Source organism: Microcaecilia unicolor, chromosome 2 (genome assembly GCF_901765095.1).
Source record: "Microcaecilia unicolor chromosome 2, aMicUni1.1, whole genome shotgun sequence".
In the NCBI taxonomy this organism is placed as follows: Eukaryota; Metazoa; Chordata; class Amphibia; order Gymnophiona; family Siphonopidae; genus Microcaecilia; species Microcaecilia unicolor.
The window spans coordinates 320,967,652-320,987,043 of record NC_044032.1 but is presented as its reverse complement, the minus strand read 5'-3'; positions in this window follow the sequence as shown (position 1 = coordinate 320,987,043).

Genomic DNA, 19,392 nt, shown 5'->3' with positions numbered 1-19,392 from the left:
TTGCTGCTATACGCAATAATATCTCCTCTAAGGACGGCCTTTGAGGCCGTCCAAAATAGAATAGGTTGTGTTTGTGCATGTGTGGTGTTATTCTGTGTGTAATCTTCCCATCTACCCGCAAGATATTTTGCAAATTTTGGGTCCGAGTATAGGTGCGTTGGGAATCTCCATCTTCTACCCCTTTCATTGCCTGTGCCCGTCTCAATTTCCACCCACACAAAAGCATGGTCCGATATTTCTTCTGGACCTATTTCTGCTCTTACCATCTGTGGAAAGACCGTTCGGTCCACCAATATGTAATCCAGGCAGGATTGCGAACCATGTGCTCTCGATCAGTGTGTATATTCTTATCTAGGGGGTGAAACGTTCTCCATATGTCAATTAAATTGAGTTCCTTTGCAAATAAGGTCATCTCTTTCGCCCTTTTCCCAGAATGGTGTGGTGAGGAACTATTTGAGCAATCTGTCTGGGGATCAAGTACCAGATTAAAATCCCCCACCACTACCAGCTTCTCCTTCCCTTCTGTGACGCACTTACTTATTAGTGTCCTTAGGAAACTCGGCTCATAGTTGTTTGGGCCATAAAGAGCCACTAGCCTGATTTCTAGACCTGGCAGCCACACTTTTATTATAATGTACCGTCCATCTTTCCCAGTGGCCAGTTGTGTCGCCCTATATATTAATCCCTTTCGAAAAAGTATTGCTATCCCTCCCTTTTTTCCTTGCGCAGGCACTGCAAAAATTTCCCCCACCCACGTCCTTTTTAGCTTTTATGTTCTGCGTCATTGAGATGAGTCTCTTGAATGCATGCTATGTCTGCCTGTTGTCTTTTCAGGGCCGTTAGTATTTTTGCTCGTTTGATTGGGGAGCTTACCCCTCCTATATTCCATGTTATTATTTTAACTGGCATATTGTTTGCCCTGAGGGACTTTTATATACATTTTCTCTTTTCTTTTGCTCTGTCTATTATTTTTCTGTTGTGATGTGTGAAGGCATGTTCCTATCCCCCCTATCTCCCTCCCCTCCCTTCCTTTTCTCCCCCTTTGATTCCCTGGTTCCATCCTCTAGGTCTTAGAGATGGAGTGTGGAGATCACTTACGCCCATGAGTCCATGCCCTTCTGTCTCATTGTTCGTGCACTTGTTGTTGGTCTCGCGTCCCCAAGTCAGTTCTTATCTCACTCCACGTTGATTAGTCCAGCTTCTCGCACTGCCGTTGTTGCCGCCGCTGCTTCTTTAAATGATTTCCATTGGCCTCCAATTAAAATCCTTAACGTGGCTGGAAACCTCAGTGAAAATCGTATGTCCTTCCTTGCTAGAGTTGCACATACCGGGTGAAATTGGCGCCTCTGCTGCTGCACTTCTGTCGAGAAATCTTGAAAAATTAAAACTCTGTTCCCCTCGTGCTTTAATGAGTCTCGACATATTCGAAAGCCCTGTAGGATCTCCATCTTGTGTCGGTAATTGAAGATTCTGGCCACTACCACTCTTGGTCGTGTGGCATCTTCTGATTTCCGCCCAACTCTATGTGCTCTTTCGATTATTAATGGGCCTATGGTATCTGTGAGTGCCAGTTCTTTTGCGAGCCAGTTTTCGAGCCAGCTTGTTAAGTTCCGTTCCGGAACCTTCTCTGTTAGTCCAACAATTCTTATGTTGTTCCTTCTGGAACGATTTTCTAATTCTTCCAATTTATCATGAGTCTCTTTTAGTTGCTTTGTGAGGTTTGCTATTTCGGGGCTGTAGCTTCTGCTATCGTCTTCGAGGGCCGACACCCGGGTCTCCAAATCTCCCACTCTCGTCCCTATACCATCTGACTGTGCGGCCAGGGTCTCTAGCTTTTGTTCCATCTCCGCCCATTTGGGGTCCCAGGCCCTTGCCACTGCCGCAGTGAGCTGTAGGAGTTGCGCTTCCGAAAAGCCTCCGGGTTGTGCTGCGTCGGCCTCCGCCATTTTGAATTGCTCGGGGTTATCCGTCTTCGTTTTCTCTAGCTTTTCCTTCTTTGATGATCTTTGTGCCATCGTCCCAGATGTGTTCCTCAGGTATCTGTCCATATGTGGGGTTACTGTCCCTTTCAATTTTGGGTCCGGGTCCGCGAGAGATCGTTGATTATCGGGCATGGATCTCGGAGCTCCAGCAACTCGTTGCTATTCAGCTCATGTCTCACGTGATCTCCCGGTCATGTTGTTTTAAACATGATGCTCTCACAGATAATCAGACCGTGAAAGGCAAAACCCCATGCCTCTGTAATGCGCTTAAAAACAAGGATATCATAGGTGATAGTTCTGTCTCTTACAGGATACTGGACTACCCAGTTTCCTCTGCCATGTTTTGCGCTTCTGTCCCTACCACACCTAATGAATATATGTAGCCCAACAAGAAAATTCTTGGTATTTTGTTCAGCCGTGGGCTGACAACCTTGCAGTTTGGTCTGAGTCCCTTTGGCCACACTCAGATAGATATCCCCGTGAGGGTTCAGTACAAACTGACAAACTTAAAGTTGCTCGAGACCTAATTAATTCTCACCCAGATCCCGGCTGGGGTCCGAGGGTTAAAATTTATATGGCTGAGGGTCTTAATATTTGGGAAAAATATGAGAATAAATTTCATTGTATAAAACCCTCCGCACCACCAACTAAAGTTTTACCTCTGTTTAATAAATCTTCTGGAGGTGTCCCACATACAGAGTACATTCCATACTCTGATGCTGAACTCAATAGTTTAACTCAGCAATTACCTGATCTGTTTGATAGGGGAAATAAATGGATACGAAGATTTGAAGAGTTAACTATGGGAAAAACACTCGCAGTAGGCAATATTAAGGCATTGTTAGCATGCATACCCCAAGCTAATGTTTTTGATCTCTTCGCAGCTGCTGGTTACAGCAATGCGGCTACTGAAGGTACTTACGATAGCTCTGAATTTTCTCTTATTAAGAGATCCCTGTTTAATGCCATATATACTAGCTTTCCCACTGGTAAGGACTTCTCTGTCCTTAATTCCCAACGCTGGGAACCCACTGAACCTATTGAAAAATACATTTAAATTACAACAGCTATACAGAGAAGAAACAGAAGAGCGTTTGGATGCTCCAAATAGTCTTCCAATATTTTACAATTTGTTTAAGGAAACTTTACCATCTAAGATTAAGGAGGGACTTGATAATACTGTAGGAATTTCCCAGAAGCTATGGCCAGAAATGAAAGAACACATTTTACACCATTGTAGAACCTTTTTGAAAAACACCCCAAAACAAAATAAGGAACTGCAGAAATTGCAGACTCACTTAATGTCTCTGCAAATAAAGGAAATTGAAGACCAAAAATCTGTACCCAATTCACCTTCACATACCGATCCCCATGGTGATTCAGAAGCTAGAAGAATGGTCTAAGGTTTGGCAATTAAAATTCAATGTGAAGAAATGCAAAGTGATGCACTTAGGGAATAGAAATCCACGGCAGACGTACATGTTAGGCGGTGAGAGTCTGATAGGTACAGATGGGGAGAGGGATCTTGGGGTGATAGTATCGGAGGATCTGAAGGCGACGAAGAAAGGAGGTGTTGATGCCCCTGTATAAGTCGTTGGTGAGGCCTCACCTGGAGTATTGTGTTCAGTTTTGGAGGCCGTATCTTGCTAAGGATGTAAAAAGAATTGAAGCTGCGCAAAGAAAAGCTACAAAAATGGTATGGGGTTTGCGTTACAAGACGTATGAGGAGAGACTTACTGACCTGAACATGTATACCCTGGAGGAAAGGAGAGGGCATGAAATGAGATTGAAGGGGGACAGACTCAAAAAAATGTCAGGAAGTATTTTTTAACGGAGAGAGTGGTGGTTACTTGGAATGCCTTCCCGCGGGAGGTGAAAACGGTAACGGAATTTAAAAAATGCGTGGGATAAACATAAAGGAATCCTGTTCAGAAGGAGAGGATCCTCAGAAGCTTAGCGGAGATTGGGTGGCAGACCTGGTGGTGGGATGCGGGGCTGGTGGTTGGGAGGCGGGGCTAGTGCTGGGCAGACTTCTACGGTCTGTGCCCTGAAAATAGCAGGTATACACATAAAGTAGAACATATGAGGTTTATGTTGTTGGGCAGACTAGATGGACCGTACAGGTCTTTCTCTGCTGTCATCTACTATGTTACGTGGAGGGGCATAATCGAACGGGGGCGCCCATCTATAAGGGCGCCCATTTCTAAGGATGGCCTGTAAAGGGGCGGGGCAACCCGTATTATCGAAACAAGATGGGCATCCATCTTTCATTTCGATAATACGGTTGGAGACGGCCAAATCATGAAATTTAGGTTGACCTTAGATATGGGCGACCTCGGTTTTCGCCGATAATGGAAACCGAGGGCGGCCATCTCAAAAACGACCAAATCCAAGGCATTTGGTTGTGGGAGGAGCCAGCATTCATAGTGCACTGGTCCCCCTCACATGCCAGGACACCACCTGGGCACCCTAAGGGGCACTGCAGTGGACTTCCTAAATTGCTCCCAAGTCCATAGCTCCCTTCCCTTGTGTGCTGAGCCCCCCCAAAACCCACTCCCCACAACTGTACACCACTACCATAGCCCTTTAGGGTGAAGGGGGCACCTAGATGTGGGTATAGTGGGTTTCTGGTGGGTTTTGCAGGGCTCAACATTTACCACCACAAGTGTACTGCACCCACTAAAACTGCTCCAGGGACCTGCTTACTGCTGTGAAGGAGCTGGGTATGACATTTGAGGCTGGCATAAAGGCTGGAAAGAAATGTTTTTAAATATGTTTTTGGGTGGGAGGGGGTTAGTGACCACTGGGGGAGTAAGGGGAGGTCATCCCAGATTCCCTCTGTTGGTCATCTGGTCAGTTCGGGCACTTTTTTGAGGCTTGGTCGTGAAAAAAAAGGGAGCAAGTAAAGTCGGCGAAATGCTCATGAGGGACGCCCTTCTTTTTTCCATTATTGGCCGACGACGCCCATCTCAATCACGTCCCCATTCCGCCTTCGGTACACTACCGACACGCCCCTGTGAACTTTGGTCATCCCTGTGACGGAAAGCAGTTGAGGATGCCCAAAATCTGCTTTTGATTATGCTGATTTGTGCGACCCTGAGAGGACGCCCATCTCCCGATTTGTGTCGGAAGATGGGTGTCCTTCTCTTTTGAAAATAAGCTAGTGATTGCATATGGTTGAGGTGCCTAAAGAGCTGCCTTCTATGAATAATGCAAAGAACTGCTAGGAGGTTGCTCTCCTCCATGCTGAAATTCAGCTCCCTCCTGTTAAACATTCTTGTGCTCTTGGGAACATCCAAATTATGGATGTCCCTGTGATGGTTTTGGAAAACATGAAAACGTCCATTGCTCTATTTCTATTACTGGGTGATATTTTAGTATGTCCATCGTTGGATGTCCTTTTGAAAATACCCTCCACATTACTTTTTGGAAAGAGACTCCCAATGCAGCAGTCTGTCCTCCAGTAGCTCTTTGGGGAATTATAATCTAACTTCCACAGGCCCATTTTCTTAATTTCTAGGCTGCCTTGCAAAAGGATAAAAGCTAAAAAAAAAAAAAAAAAAAGGTTGTCTGCCTGTTGCAGTGCCTTTCATGGTTATTTCCCCATTTTCTGTTGAAGGCAACTTGTAGCTAGGACTTGCTTTCCTGTTTCTCCACTAGAAACCAAAGTAGGTACTTAACTGGAACAGGTGTTCTCCTTGGACAGCTCATACCTGCTCACCTCTCCAAGGAGTTGTATTCTACTCTAAGCTTTAGTAAAGATGAGGTATTCTCCAAGTAACAGTGGCAAGTAGGAAATGACACGCATACATTTATTTATTTATTTATTTGTAGCTCTTTCCTGCTTGATAGCAGGTTCAGTGCGGCTTACAAAAGTGCGGTACAAAGTACCTCGGTTTTCGCCGATAATGTAGAGATAATACACCGTGTGGTGCAATATATCATAGAGATAACACAGTTAAATAAAGTTGGACAGTGTAAAGAGAAGTGGGGAAAGGATTGGAGCATAGGAAGTATTAGTGGTATGGATTAGGTTTGGGAATTAAGTAGGGATGTTTGGGTAGGCTTGTTTAAAGAGGTAAGTCTTCGGAAGGGTAGAAGTTCATTAGTTTTTCGGATATGTCTGGGTAAGGTGTTCCAGAGTTGGCTGCCTATAACAGAGAAGTTGGATGCATAGTAGGTTTTATATTTGAGACCTTTGCAGTGGGGAAGATGAAGATTGAGATATGTTCTAGAAGATTTGGACCAGTTCCTGGCTGGAAGATCGATCAAGTCGGACATGTAGCTTGGAGATTCACCATTGAGGATCTTGTGGATCATTGTGTGGGCTTTGAAGTTTATTCGTTCCTTGATGGGGAGCCAATGAAGTTTCTCACAAAGTGGTGTTGCGCTATCGAATTGTGATTTGCCAAAAATGAGTCTGGCTGCTGTGTTTTGGGCGGTTTGGAGTTTTTTCATGATTTGGACTTTGCAACGGATGAAGATGCTGTCAGTCAGCATGGGTAAGTACATAGGTATGTGAGCAGGAAAAGCTCTGTGCCAGAAGTAATCAATAATGTCACCCATCAGCAAGAGCTTGTATTATTTTGACTGAAGTGATTTTAGCATTTTATGGGTTTTATCAAGCAGTATCTTGCTATCCATGGAAAACATCTGCTACAGGTTAGTAACCTGGATTTCCTGATAATCCTTTTATGTTTACCTTCTTGTAGCTTAATTTCATGTCCTTTAGTATCCCCCTTCTTTTGAAAATATCTATTTAGGTCTTCTCATGCATCTTCTGGCACAGACTGCATACGATTTTGATTAATTTCCTCTGGAAAAGTTCCCCTCTCTTCTTATCCTTAGCAAGATATGGCCTCAAAAACTGACCACAGTACTCCAAGTGAGGTCTCATTCACAACCTGTACAAGGGCATTATCTCCTCATTTCTGCTGCTTATGCAGCCAAACATCCTTCTGGCTTTATCACATAATATCTAATGTTCTCAAGGTTGCAAAACAAGCACTCTGCAGTATCTCTCTCCTGGTCTGTACCCATACATCTCTTGCCATCTATCGCATACAGCTTCCTTTGGATTCCTGCGCCCAAATGCATCTTTTTGTACTTAAAACTTAACTGCAAAGATTTAAGCCATCCTTCTAGTTTTTGTAGATCACTTCTCATGTTGTCTACTCCCACTGGGGTGTCAACTCTGTCACAAATATTTTGGTCAAACATAAAGAGGCAATTTTTTTCTTCTTTTTGGCAATATTGCTGACAAATGCACATAACAGAATCTTTCCAAGGACTGATCCCTAAGGTATACCATTACTCACCTTCTGAGTGAATTCCATTTACCACCACTACTTTTTCCTAAACCAGTTCACCATCTTGGGTCCTAAACTCAGGCTGCTCAGTTTATCCATGAATTTCCTATGAGGCACAGTAACATATGGCTTAGCTTAGTTTCTTTCCACAAAAGTGCCACACAGAGTGTGCAGGTGCACTTAATCCCCACGAAACAAGTAGTGGAAAAACAAAGGGGGGGGGGGGGAAGATAGGTTCTTTCCAAACAATGGAGAAGACGTATGATTTTAAGTAACATACGATTTTCATTACTTCTTTATATTTCTTTTATAAAATGTTTTTAATATTTATTATTGCCTTTTGTTTGTACTATTCATGTTTTATATATGTTTTCATAGTCTCCTGAAGAAGGCGCTACAGCGCTAAAACATGGCTGTGTTGAGTCAAACAAAAGGCAATAATAAATATTAAAAACATTTTATAAAAGAAATATAAAGAAGTAATGAAAATCGTATGCTACTTAAAATTATACGTCTTCTCCATTGTTTGGAAAGAGCCTATCTTCCTCACCCCCCACTTTGTTTTCCCTTGGCTTAGTTTCTTGTCACCCAGTGGAAGAAATTAATCAGATGGGTTCAGCATGATCTGCCTTTGATAAAACCATGTTGCCTCAGATCTTGTAATCTATTAGATTATAGGAAATTCACCATGCTTTCCTTCAGTTGCATCTCTGTCTCCACTACGTTTCCACGACCAATGCAAGGCAAACTAGCCTGTAGTTTTTAACCTTTCCTTTGTTACCACTTTTGTGAATAGGAACCACATCAGCCCTTCTCCAATCTTGGTCTCTAAGTATCTGTTAAACACATCCTTAGAGGAAGTGCTAGAATATCTCTGAGCTCCCTCACAGGCAGATGATCAAAAGCCCCACGCTGTTCCAAACAGCGCTCTAAAATAGCGCTGGAACAGCGCTGGGCGCTATTAGACCTATGATCAGAGATAATACATGCAAATTTAAGCAGCACAATTATTTCTGATTATGGGGTAGAAATGCGGGAGAATTGTGCCTGAGCATGCGCTCAGCACAATCCTCCCGCACTTGTTTGACAGGTCTGGGCTGGGGACCAATGAAAAGAGAAGGACGCCCATCTTTAAATCGGAAGATGGACGTCCTCAGCTGCCCTGTTGCAGGGGCGGCCAAATTTCAAGGGGGTGTCAGAGGTATAGCGACAGGGCAGTTGAACACGTCCAAAATTTGGACGTTTCTGTGACGGGGCAGTTGAGGACGTCCACATTTTGGACGTTTCTGCAATGGGCAGTTAAGGACGTCCAAAATTGGATGTTTCTATGAGAAAGACGTCTTTCTCATTGAAACATCCAATTTTGGATGTCCTCAACTGCCCTCGCTGGCAGGTTTGCTGTAGGGGGGAATGGAGGCCTGCCAGCATGCAAATGCATGCTGGACAGGGCTCACCATTCCTCCCCAATGATCTGCAAACCCTAACGCCAGATTGGAGATGGCGTAGGGTTTGTCGCGGCCAGCGACCCAATCTTTGGCGCGCTGGATGAATGTGTTAAGCGCTGATTAGCATGCATTTGCAAGCTACTTGCGCTAAGAGCCCTGTTTAGCATGCATTTGCATGCTACTTGTGCTAAGAGCCCTAGAGCGCGTTGTTTCACACACTGGAGGGCTCCGATTATGGGGCAGTAGCAAATGCTGGCGCTAGTATGGCGCTAACAGCCTCTAGCGCCGGCATTTGCTTTTGATCATCTGCCTGACAGTATCTTGGGATATATCTCATCCAACCCCATGGTTTTGTCTACTTTCAGTTTCTCAAGTTGTTCATAAACACTTTATTCTGTGAATGGTATGATATCTACTCTATTTCTCTACATACCTTTTTCAGTCATCTGTGTTCAGCTTCCAGGATTTCCTTCCATGAACACTGAACAGAAGTATTTGCTTAGCTATTTTGCTTTTTCCTTGTCACTCTTCACATACCTTTCCTCAGCATCTGAGTCTTGAAATTCTACCTTTGCCCTCCTTCTTTCTCCAACATACCTAAAAAAAAGTGTCATCACCCTGTAATCTTTAGCCATTTTTTTTATTTTCTCCCTGCTGGTTCCTCCTTCAGGAACGTCACCATTTTACTAAAGTCAACATGTTTGAAATCTAAGACTTTTAGAGCTTGGTGTGTTTGGACTGTCTTAGCTTTTATATCAAACCATAATATGTAAATGATCACTGCGACCTAAGTGGATATCCATCTGGAAATTAGACACACTTTCTCCATTTGCGAGTACTAGATCCAGGGCTTTTTTTGAGGGGGTGCTTGGGGTAGAGTACTGGCACCTTTTCCATTGTCTGTTAAAATTGACCCATGGTCCCCAAGTTTTAATGAAAGAGCTCAGGCTCTACACACCAATCCTGCCTTGTCATAGATTCTGTGACTGGTTGCAGGGGGCCTGGCTATTGTGGGGTGGGTCCCTCAGTGATCACCCCACCCTTGAAGGGTGACCTGGCATTTGAGTACAGACACCTTTTTTGCTAGAAAAAACACACTGACTAGATCCAACATCACCCCTTCCCTGGTAGGTTCTGAAACCATTTGCCTGAGCAAAGCCCCTTGTAAGGTATCCATAATCTCATTATTTATTTCCAATTGTGCATATAGGATACTCCAATCTATAGCCAGTAAAAGTCTTCCAGTATCACCCTTTCCCTTCAATCCTACCTTTTCAGTATTTTTGATCATCTCTCCAGTTCCATTTGCATCAGAGGTCTGTAGACAACACCAGAGTGGATGACGTACCATTTCTTCTTTCCAAGAAGATCTATAGCATTTCCCATTTCCCCCATATACCCTGTACTTCAGTTGCTTTAATTTTGTTTTTGACATAGAAAACTACTCCTCTCCCCTTTTCATCATCTATATCTCTCTTAAATGGAATCCTGAATTCTGGACAAAAGTTCAATATTCTGAAATAAGCAAGGCATTTTGTAGTGTTCATAAATACTGTATTTACTGGACTATAAACTGAGATTTTGGAGCCCCATAAAAAAGCCAAAAATTGGGATCTTGGCTTATAGTTGAGTCGGCACAATGTTCTATTCTTCCCCTCTCCCTCACCTTGCAGTTATCAATAAGCAGCCGAAAGGCCTTGAGCATGTGCAGATTGCTCAAGGTCTCGCACCATCCCTACTTGCAGTTACTTCTATGTCAGCGACAATGTCCAGGTAGTACTGGTAAGGACAAATGGCGGCTACCTCGGGGGGAACAGAAAGACATGTTGGTAGCTGTGTGTATGTGTGGGGGAGATGAAAGGAGAGGGAAAGAAATGGCTGTAACTCCAGGGAAAGGGGAGAGAACAGAGGTGGAGAGATGTCAGTCCTGGGGGGGGGGGGGGGTGGTGAAGGGTAAGAGATAGATGTGCAGGTCACTGCTAGGGGAGGAAGGACACAATATTGTACTGAATAGACTATAAGCCAAGATCCCAATTTTTGGACTTTTTCTGGGGTTCAAAAATCTTGGCTTATAGTCAAGTATAATTGTAAAAATAGAAAGTTTATCCCAAGATTATTTATATAATGCTAATTTATAATAAACATTTAGCATATCATACTAACATTTTATTATTTTTTAAATTATTTATCAAAAAGACATGCAGATAAATGTTTCATAAAACATACACCAAAATCCCCTAACATTCACACATTCTATTCCTAATTCAATTTAAAATAGACCAACCACATTCCTATATTTCCTAAAAGGTTTGCAATTGGGCTCATTTTCAAAAGAGAAGGACGCCCATCTTTCGACATAAATTGGAAGATGGACATCCTTCGCCCAGGGTCATCCAAATCAGTATAATCGAAAGCCGATTTTGGACGTCCCCAACTGCTTTCCGTCGCAGAGACGGCCTAAGTTCAAGGGGGTGTATCGGAGGCATAGTGAAGGCAGGACTTGGGCGTGCCTAACACTTGGACGTCCTCGACTCATAATCGAAAGAAACAAGGATGTCCCTGACGAACACTTGGACGCTTTACCTGGTTGTGTTTTTCTTACAACCAAGGCACAAAAAGGTGCTTGAAATGACCAGATGACCACCGGAGAGAATCGAGGATGACCTCCCCTTACTCCCTCAGTGGTCACTAACCCCCACCCACCCAGCCTCTATGCCAGCCTCAGATGTCATACTTAGCTCCATCACAGCAGTATGCAGGTCCCTGGAGCAGTTTTAGTGGTGCAGTGCACTACATGTTACATTTGTGGAGGAAACAGCGAGCCGTCCAAAACCCACCAGAAGCCCACTGTACCCACATCTAGGTGCCCCCTTCATCCGTAAGAGCTATGGTAGTGATGTACAGTTGGGGGTAGTGGGTTTTTTTTGGGGGGGGGGGGGGGGGTTGGGGGGCTCAGCACACAAGGTAAGGGAGCTATGTACCTGGGAGCAATTTATGAAGTCCACTGCAGTGCCCCCTAGGGTGCACTACAAATACTGGCTCCTCCCATGACCAAATGGTTTGCATTTGGTCGTTTCTGACATGGACGTCCTTGGTTTCGACTATTGCCAAAAATCAGAAACGACCAAGTCTAGGGACAACCAAATCTAGGGATGACCAAATTTCAGGATTTCGATGTCCCTGACCGTATTATCAAAACGAAAGATGGACGTCCATCTTGTTTCAAAAATACGGGTTCCCCGCCCCTGGATCGGGATGTTTTGCGAGGACGTCCCTTTCGAAAATGCCCCTCAATATGTCCTTTAATCATCCAAGTAGTCATACAGGTACATCAACCAGTAAGGAATCTTCTTTTTCTCAATGGGTGAAAAAAACCCCGAGTCCTCTGTCACAGTCTCAAGTTGTTCTTAACCTGGATTTGCTCTCTTCGCTTTTAATATCAAGCAGTTAGAATACTTTTTTTAGCCCACCACAAATTTGTGTTTTGTCAAAGAGGCGTCCTCAGGAGCTGTTAGCCTATATATACAACACATTAAATGTCATACACAGTACCTATACAAAAGATTTTTACGACAAAACCATATTTCAAACCATTTAAAATACACTCACCATACAAAGCATGACAAATTATTCATAACCCGACATGGCTGCGAGATCTCAAAGACTGTTTCACACAAACATGTGTTAGTGTGCCATAAGCATAATGGACTGACTATGTCCAACTCTGCTCTTAAACGGAGTTATATCACATGAACTCAATCAAGTATACCCTCCCATTCAATTGCACGATTTAATCACATTGGTTCAATTGTGTGAAAAGAGTAGATTAATTTCTGCTCTAAACGAGTAAGCACTTGACATATATTACCTCCTCTATGATTAAATAATTGATACAACAACAAATCGTAGCTCTTCTACATTATGTCCTGTTTCGATCCAATGGTTGACAATTGGAGCCTCTCTCTTAAAAATCCTAATGTTACTGAGATGTTCTGCTATTCGCATTTTCACTTTCCTCATGGTTTGACCAATATACCATTTTTTACACGGACATTGCAGGGCATATATTACTCTCAGAGTTACAATCTGTGTTATTCTTTAGATAATATACTTGATTGCCAAAATCTACTTTGTCCACGCACATGGCATACTTGCAATAAATACAAGCATTACAGCAAGAGCGACCTCCATCTAAATTATTAACTGCCTTTCTATTGCAGGTTACCGATAACATTTCCCCTAAATTTTGCGCTCTTCTATAAGCAATTTTGGGAAACTGTCAATACATTCCAATGTGCATGCAAAATGTTTTGCATCTGAATTGCTTGTTTAGAGTATGGTAAGATGCATGTTAATATCTCCCCTTCAGTTTTACAAGGTTCACACAACGCCCATTCTCTATGGGCATTTTTCGCTCTTTTGAGGGCTCTCTTTATCACCTTTTTAGGATATTTTCTGTGTTCAAACCTACTCATAACTACAGATGCATGTTGTTTAAAATCCTCTTCCTTACAGCATAATCTTTTTAATCTTAAAAATTGTCCAATTGGTATTCCATCCCATAAACATTTAGGATGGTAGCTCCGATAATGAAGGATAGAGTTACGATCCGTTTGCTTTCTATAGATATAAGTATTAAATCACCCTTCAAAAAACACAATAGAAATGTCCAAAAAATGAATTTGCTGATCTTGTACTGTCACTTCAAAGGAGATATTACTATCACATTGATTCAAGTATATTAAAAAATCATCCAACCCTGATTTATCTCCTGACCAAACAAAAAGAATATAATCTATAAAGCGTTTCCATAGAAGGACATTTTTGTAACGTATAGATACATATACAAAATTCTGTTCAAATAATCCCATGTACAGGCACGCAATCGTGGGGGAAACTGATACTCCCATAGTTACTCCTTTTGTTTGGAGAAAAAACTTCCTTAAATTTAAAGTAATTGTTATCTATAATGAGTGGAGTTGAACGGGTAGATGTGAAGCGTCTGTTCACGCTTTCCAAAAATACTAGGACTAGGGGGCAGGTTCGGGGCATGTCAAGATCGTGTCGTGAAGGTGTTTGGTGTGCAATCGTGGTGTCTCTGCTGGAGGTTTTGAATCATTACCTAAAAAAGAACAATGCCCCATACTAAAAGAAAGGGAATATTGAGACGTATTCCCTCGCCAGTTTCGTCTTCCTCGCCGGTTCAGCAGAGCATAGACTGCTACGTCGCTGGAGCCTCAAATGAGCTGGGGGCGGCAAGACCCGTAGCGCAGCTCCCTGAAGGAGAGGAAACTACGCCAGGCCAGGAAACATCTCTGTCTCCGCCCTCAGATTCCAATATTCCTCCATGTCCAGCATTAAAAACGGTGTTGGGAGACAACTCTCAGTCTACCTTAAGCGTAGATGAACAGATGCCTGGCGAGGGTCTACCACCAAGACAGAAAGCCTGGAAGTAGAGGCCCAAGAGTTAATTGGCGCCTCTGGAGCAACCATGGAGATAAGCCTTGAGAAAATCTGGATAAAGCTGAATGCAATGGACAATACGCTTCAAAAGTCTTCAGGTGAGATTTCAGTATTATCTCTCAAGTTTGAAGAAATGGTTAAAACAATAGAAGTTGTGAAAGAGGATCTATCTTCCCATGTCAATTTGATGCAAAAAGACATTAAGCAATTACAAGAATATAATTCAATTGTGGCAAAAGATAAACTGGCTATTCATAGAAAAATTGAACAAATTGAAAACCACAATAGACGTTTAAATCTTCGTATATTGAACTTTCCTAAACCACCAGGGACATTACCTTTAGATTTATTCAAAAGATACTTGGTTGAAAATTTGAAAAGTCCTTTGTCCGCTATACCTCCTATAAATAAAATTTATTATATTCCTAAAAGACCTGGGAAAAATGAAGTGGAACATAGTCCCATGGACAATTTGGATTTGAGTAATATTTCAGCAATTTTGGAACAGTCAATTGATAATACACCGGAAAGAGCTTCACTTTTGGTCTCCTTCGTATTTGAACAGGATCTTAATAATATTTTGAAACTTTACTTCACACATTCCAAAGACCTGTTTGGTGGTGGGAAAATTTGGATTTATCCAGATGTTACTAAAGTAACCCAAGAGAGGAGAAAGCTTTTCTTAAAAATGAAACAGCAAGTGCTTGATCTTGGAGCTACGTTTTTCTTAGCCTACCCATGTAAATGTATGATAAGATTTGGAGAATCAAAATATAGATTTTATGCCCCAGAACAATTAAAAGTTTTTCTAGATTTGAAAAGGCTTTAATAATATTGGATATGTAATGGAATCACTGCCTTACTAAAAATGAATAATACTTCTTAATATTTCTTTATATTTGGTTTTCATGCCCCCTTAAGTGGTCTAAGAAAGTGAATGTTTTATTTTCTTATTGTATAAAACATTTCTTATTAATGATATTCTACACTGTGTTTCTATAAACAAGTGTTGGACTTGTAATGTTATAAAAATTACAATAAATAAAAATTAAAAAAAGGACTAGGGGGCATGTGATGAAGCTACAAAGTAGTAAATTTAAAACGAATTGGAGAAAATCTTTCTTCACTCAACGTGTAATTAAACTCTGGAATTTGTTGCCAGAGAATGTGGTAAAGGTGGTTAGCTTAGCAGAGTTTAAAAAAGGTTTGGACAACTTCCTAAAGGAAAAGTCCATAGCCCATTATTAAATTGGACTTGGGGAAAATCCACTATTTCTGGGATAAGCAGCATAAAATGTTTTGTACATTTTTGGGATCTTGCTGGGTGTTTGTGACCTGGATTGGCCACTGTTGGAAACAGGATGCTGGGCTTGATGGACCTTTGGTCTTTCCCAGTATGGCAACACTTGTGTACTTAGGAATATGCTCTGTAATTTTGTTCTTTATAAGTCTCTACCATTTTGCACGGCACCAACATCAGGCACACCGGTCTATAATTTTCCAGATCACCTCTGGAACATTTTTAAAAAATTGGTGTTCCACTGGTCACCCTCCAATTTCCCAGTACCATGCTTGATTTTAAAGATAAATTACACATTACTAACAATAGTTCTGCAAGTTCATTTTTCAATTCTATCAGTACTCTGGGATGAATACCAATTTGCTACTCTTCAATTTGTCATATTGCACTATTACATCTTTCAGGTTTATAAAGATTTTATTCAGTTTCTCTGACTCGTCAGCTTTGAATATCTTTTCTGGCATCGGTATCTCTCCCAAATCTTCCTTGGTGAAGATGGAAGCAATTAATTAATTTAATCTCTCCGCTATGGCTTTGTCTTCCCTGAGTGCCCCTTTTACCCCTTGGTCATCTAGTGGTCCATCTGATTCTTTTGCCAGCTTCTTGCTTTTAATATACCTAAAAAAATGTTTTCTGTGTTTTTGCCTCCAATGCAATCTTTTTTTCAAAGTCCCTCTTTGCCTTCCTTATCGCTTTGCATTTGACTTGGCATTCCTTATGCTTTCTTATTATTTTCAGTCGGAACCTTCTTCCTTTTTCTGAAGGACTATCTTTTAGCTGTAATAGTTTCCTTCATCTTATTTTTTAACCATGCCATCTGTCATTTGGTCTTCCTACCTCCATTTTTAATACACGGAATATATTTGGCCTGGGCTTCTAGGATGGTATTTTTGAACCGCATTCATGTCTGATGTAAAGTTTTGACCTTCACAGCTGCTTTTTTTTTTTCACCTTTCTTCTCATTTTATCATAGTCTCCTTTTTGAAAGTTAACTGCTAACATATTGGATTTCCTGTGTGTATTTACTCCAAAGCAGATATCTGATCATATTATCATTACTATTATTAAGCAGCTCCATCACCATTACCTCTTGCACCAGATCATGTGCTCCACTAAGGACTAAGTCTAGATTTTTTCCTCCTCTTGTTTGCTCCTGTACCAGCTGCTCCATAGAGTCCTTGATTTTGTCAAGGAATTTTACCTCCCTAGCATGCTCTGATTTTATATTTAGTCAGTCAATATTGGGGTGATTTAAACCAATACATGGTTTCATTGAGTAGAATTTTGCTGTGATAATAGGTAATTTAAATCACCCATTATTATTGTGTTCCCCAGTTTGTTAGCCTCCCCACTTTTTGATAACATTTCTACATCCTGTTCATCCTGGCCAGGTGGACGGTAGTACACTCCTATCACTATCCTTTTCCCCTTTACACATGGAATTTCAGTCCGTAGGGATTCTAAGATGTGCTTTGTTTTCTGCAGAATTTTGAATCTATTTGATTCAAGACCCTCTTTAACATAGAATGCTACCCCTCCACCAAGTCGATCCACCCTATCACTAAAATATAATTTGTACCCTGGTATGACAGTGTCCTACTGGTTATCCTCCTTCCAGCAGGTCTCAGAGATGCCTATTATATCTAATTTTTCATTTACTGCAATATATTCTCCCATCTTATTTCTTAGGCTTCTAGCATTCACATATAGAAATTTGAAACTATGTTTATTGTTCCTATTTACATCTTGCTCAGCAGTTGACAGTGTTAATTTGCAGTCTTTTGTTTGCTTTTTATTTAAAGACACCCGGAGGGGCATTTTTCGAAAGAAATGTCCAAGTTGGGATTTGGACGTCTTTGTAAAACGTCCAAATCTGGGGGCGGGGAAAAGTGTATTTTCAAAAAACGATGGACGCCCATCTTTCATTTCGAAAATACCAAGGACGTCCTTGGATTTGGACGTCCTTAGACATGGATGTCTTTGATTTTCGGCGATTTTTGAAACCAAAGACGTCTATGTCTAAAATGTCCAAATGCAAGCCATTTGGATGTGGGAGGAGCCAACATTAGTAGTGCACTGGTCCACCTGACATGCCAGGACACCAACCGGACACCCTAGGGGGCACTGCAGTGGACTTCATAAATTGCTCCCAGGTACATAGCTCCTTTACCGTGTGTGCTGAACGACCCAACCTCCCTCCCCCCCCCCCCCAAAAGAACTCACTACCTCCAACTGTACACCACTACCATAGCCCTTACGGGTGAAGGGGGGCACCTAGATGTGGGGTACAGTGGGTTTGTGGTGGGTTTTGGAGGGCTCTGTTTCTTCCACAAACTAACAAGTGGGGGGGGGGGGGGGGGGGTATGGGCCTGGGTCCGCCTGTCTGAAGTGCACTGTACCCACTAAAACTGCTCCAGGGACCTGCATGCGCTGTCATGGCCCTGAGTATGACATCTGAGGCTGGTACAAAATATTTTTAAAGATGTTTTTTGAGGGTGGGAGGGGGTTAGTGACCACTGGGGGAGTAACGGGAAGTCATCCCCTATTCCCTCTGGTGGTCATCTGGTCATTTCGGGGACCTTTTTGTGCCTTATTCTTAAAAACAAATACGTCCGGGTGAAAACGTCCAAATTTTACTTTAGGACGTCCCTACCTTTTTCGATTATGGCTCAAAGACGTCCAAGTCTTAGGCATGCCCATGTACTGCCTTCACTATGCCTCCGATATGCCCCCCCTGAGATTTGGACATCCTTGCAATGGACTGCAGTTGGAGACATCCAAAATCGGGTTTTGATTATACCGATTTGGACGTCTCTATTAATAGACTTACCACCCAGAAACGCTAAAAGATCATCCCGAACATTCCTCAACCTCCACTTCCCTAATCGCAAGGGCTTGAAATACAAGACCCTGCACGCGTCAACCTTTTCTTACATGAGCACGCAGTTCTGGAATACACTGCCGCGCAACCTGAAAACGATCTACGAGCAAGCCACCTTCCGCAAACTATTGAAGACCCATCTTTTTGATAAAATTTACGGAAAGAACCAAAACACATAAAGTCCACACTCACTGTTCAGTAATGCATCAATACATCCACTTCTGAACTCTCATCCCCCGTAATCTCACCTCACTTATACCTTTACTCACAGAAAAATATATACCATATGTCTTCTTGTTATTATAAATTGCCCTTTTAGCTTCCTGTTGTCTCCTTCCAATGTTTCACTGTTCTTTTCCATTGTTATATTCCTTAACGATACTTTGATTTTGTCTCGCATAACTCTTCACAATGTAATCCATAACCGAGTTGTAACAAATTGTATTTCCATCATTCATAATGTATTGTAAGCCACACTGAGCATGCAAAAAGGTGGGAAAATGTGGGATACAAATGCAATAAATAAATAAATAAAATCCATGCATTGAGACTCTGGAGCTCTGCCTGTCTCTTGGGCCCTACGTGTGGAATGGGAAGCACTTCAGAAAATGATACCCTAGAGGTTCTGGATTTGAGCTAAAAACCTAAATTTGGCTTCCAGAACCTCCCTCCCATATTTTCCAATGTCACTTGCACCCAAGACAGTCGGCTCCTTCCTATCTAGGTGACGCATGAGGTCCGCCACCTTTGCATCAAGAAGGCAAGCGACCAGGCGATCCTCACGTCCACCAGCCACCCAGCTATCTACATGCCTAATAATCAAATCACCAACTACAACAGCAGTCCTAACCTCCTGGCCAGAAGCTCCTGGGGACACATCCTTGGTGCGAGAGGATATTGCATCCCTTGGTGGGCTGGTCCTGGCTACAGGATTACTTCCAGCTGCACTAGGGTGATGCTGTCCTGTTAGACCTCCCTCCTCCAAGGCAGCACAGAGGCTGTCAGAATGGAG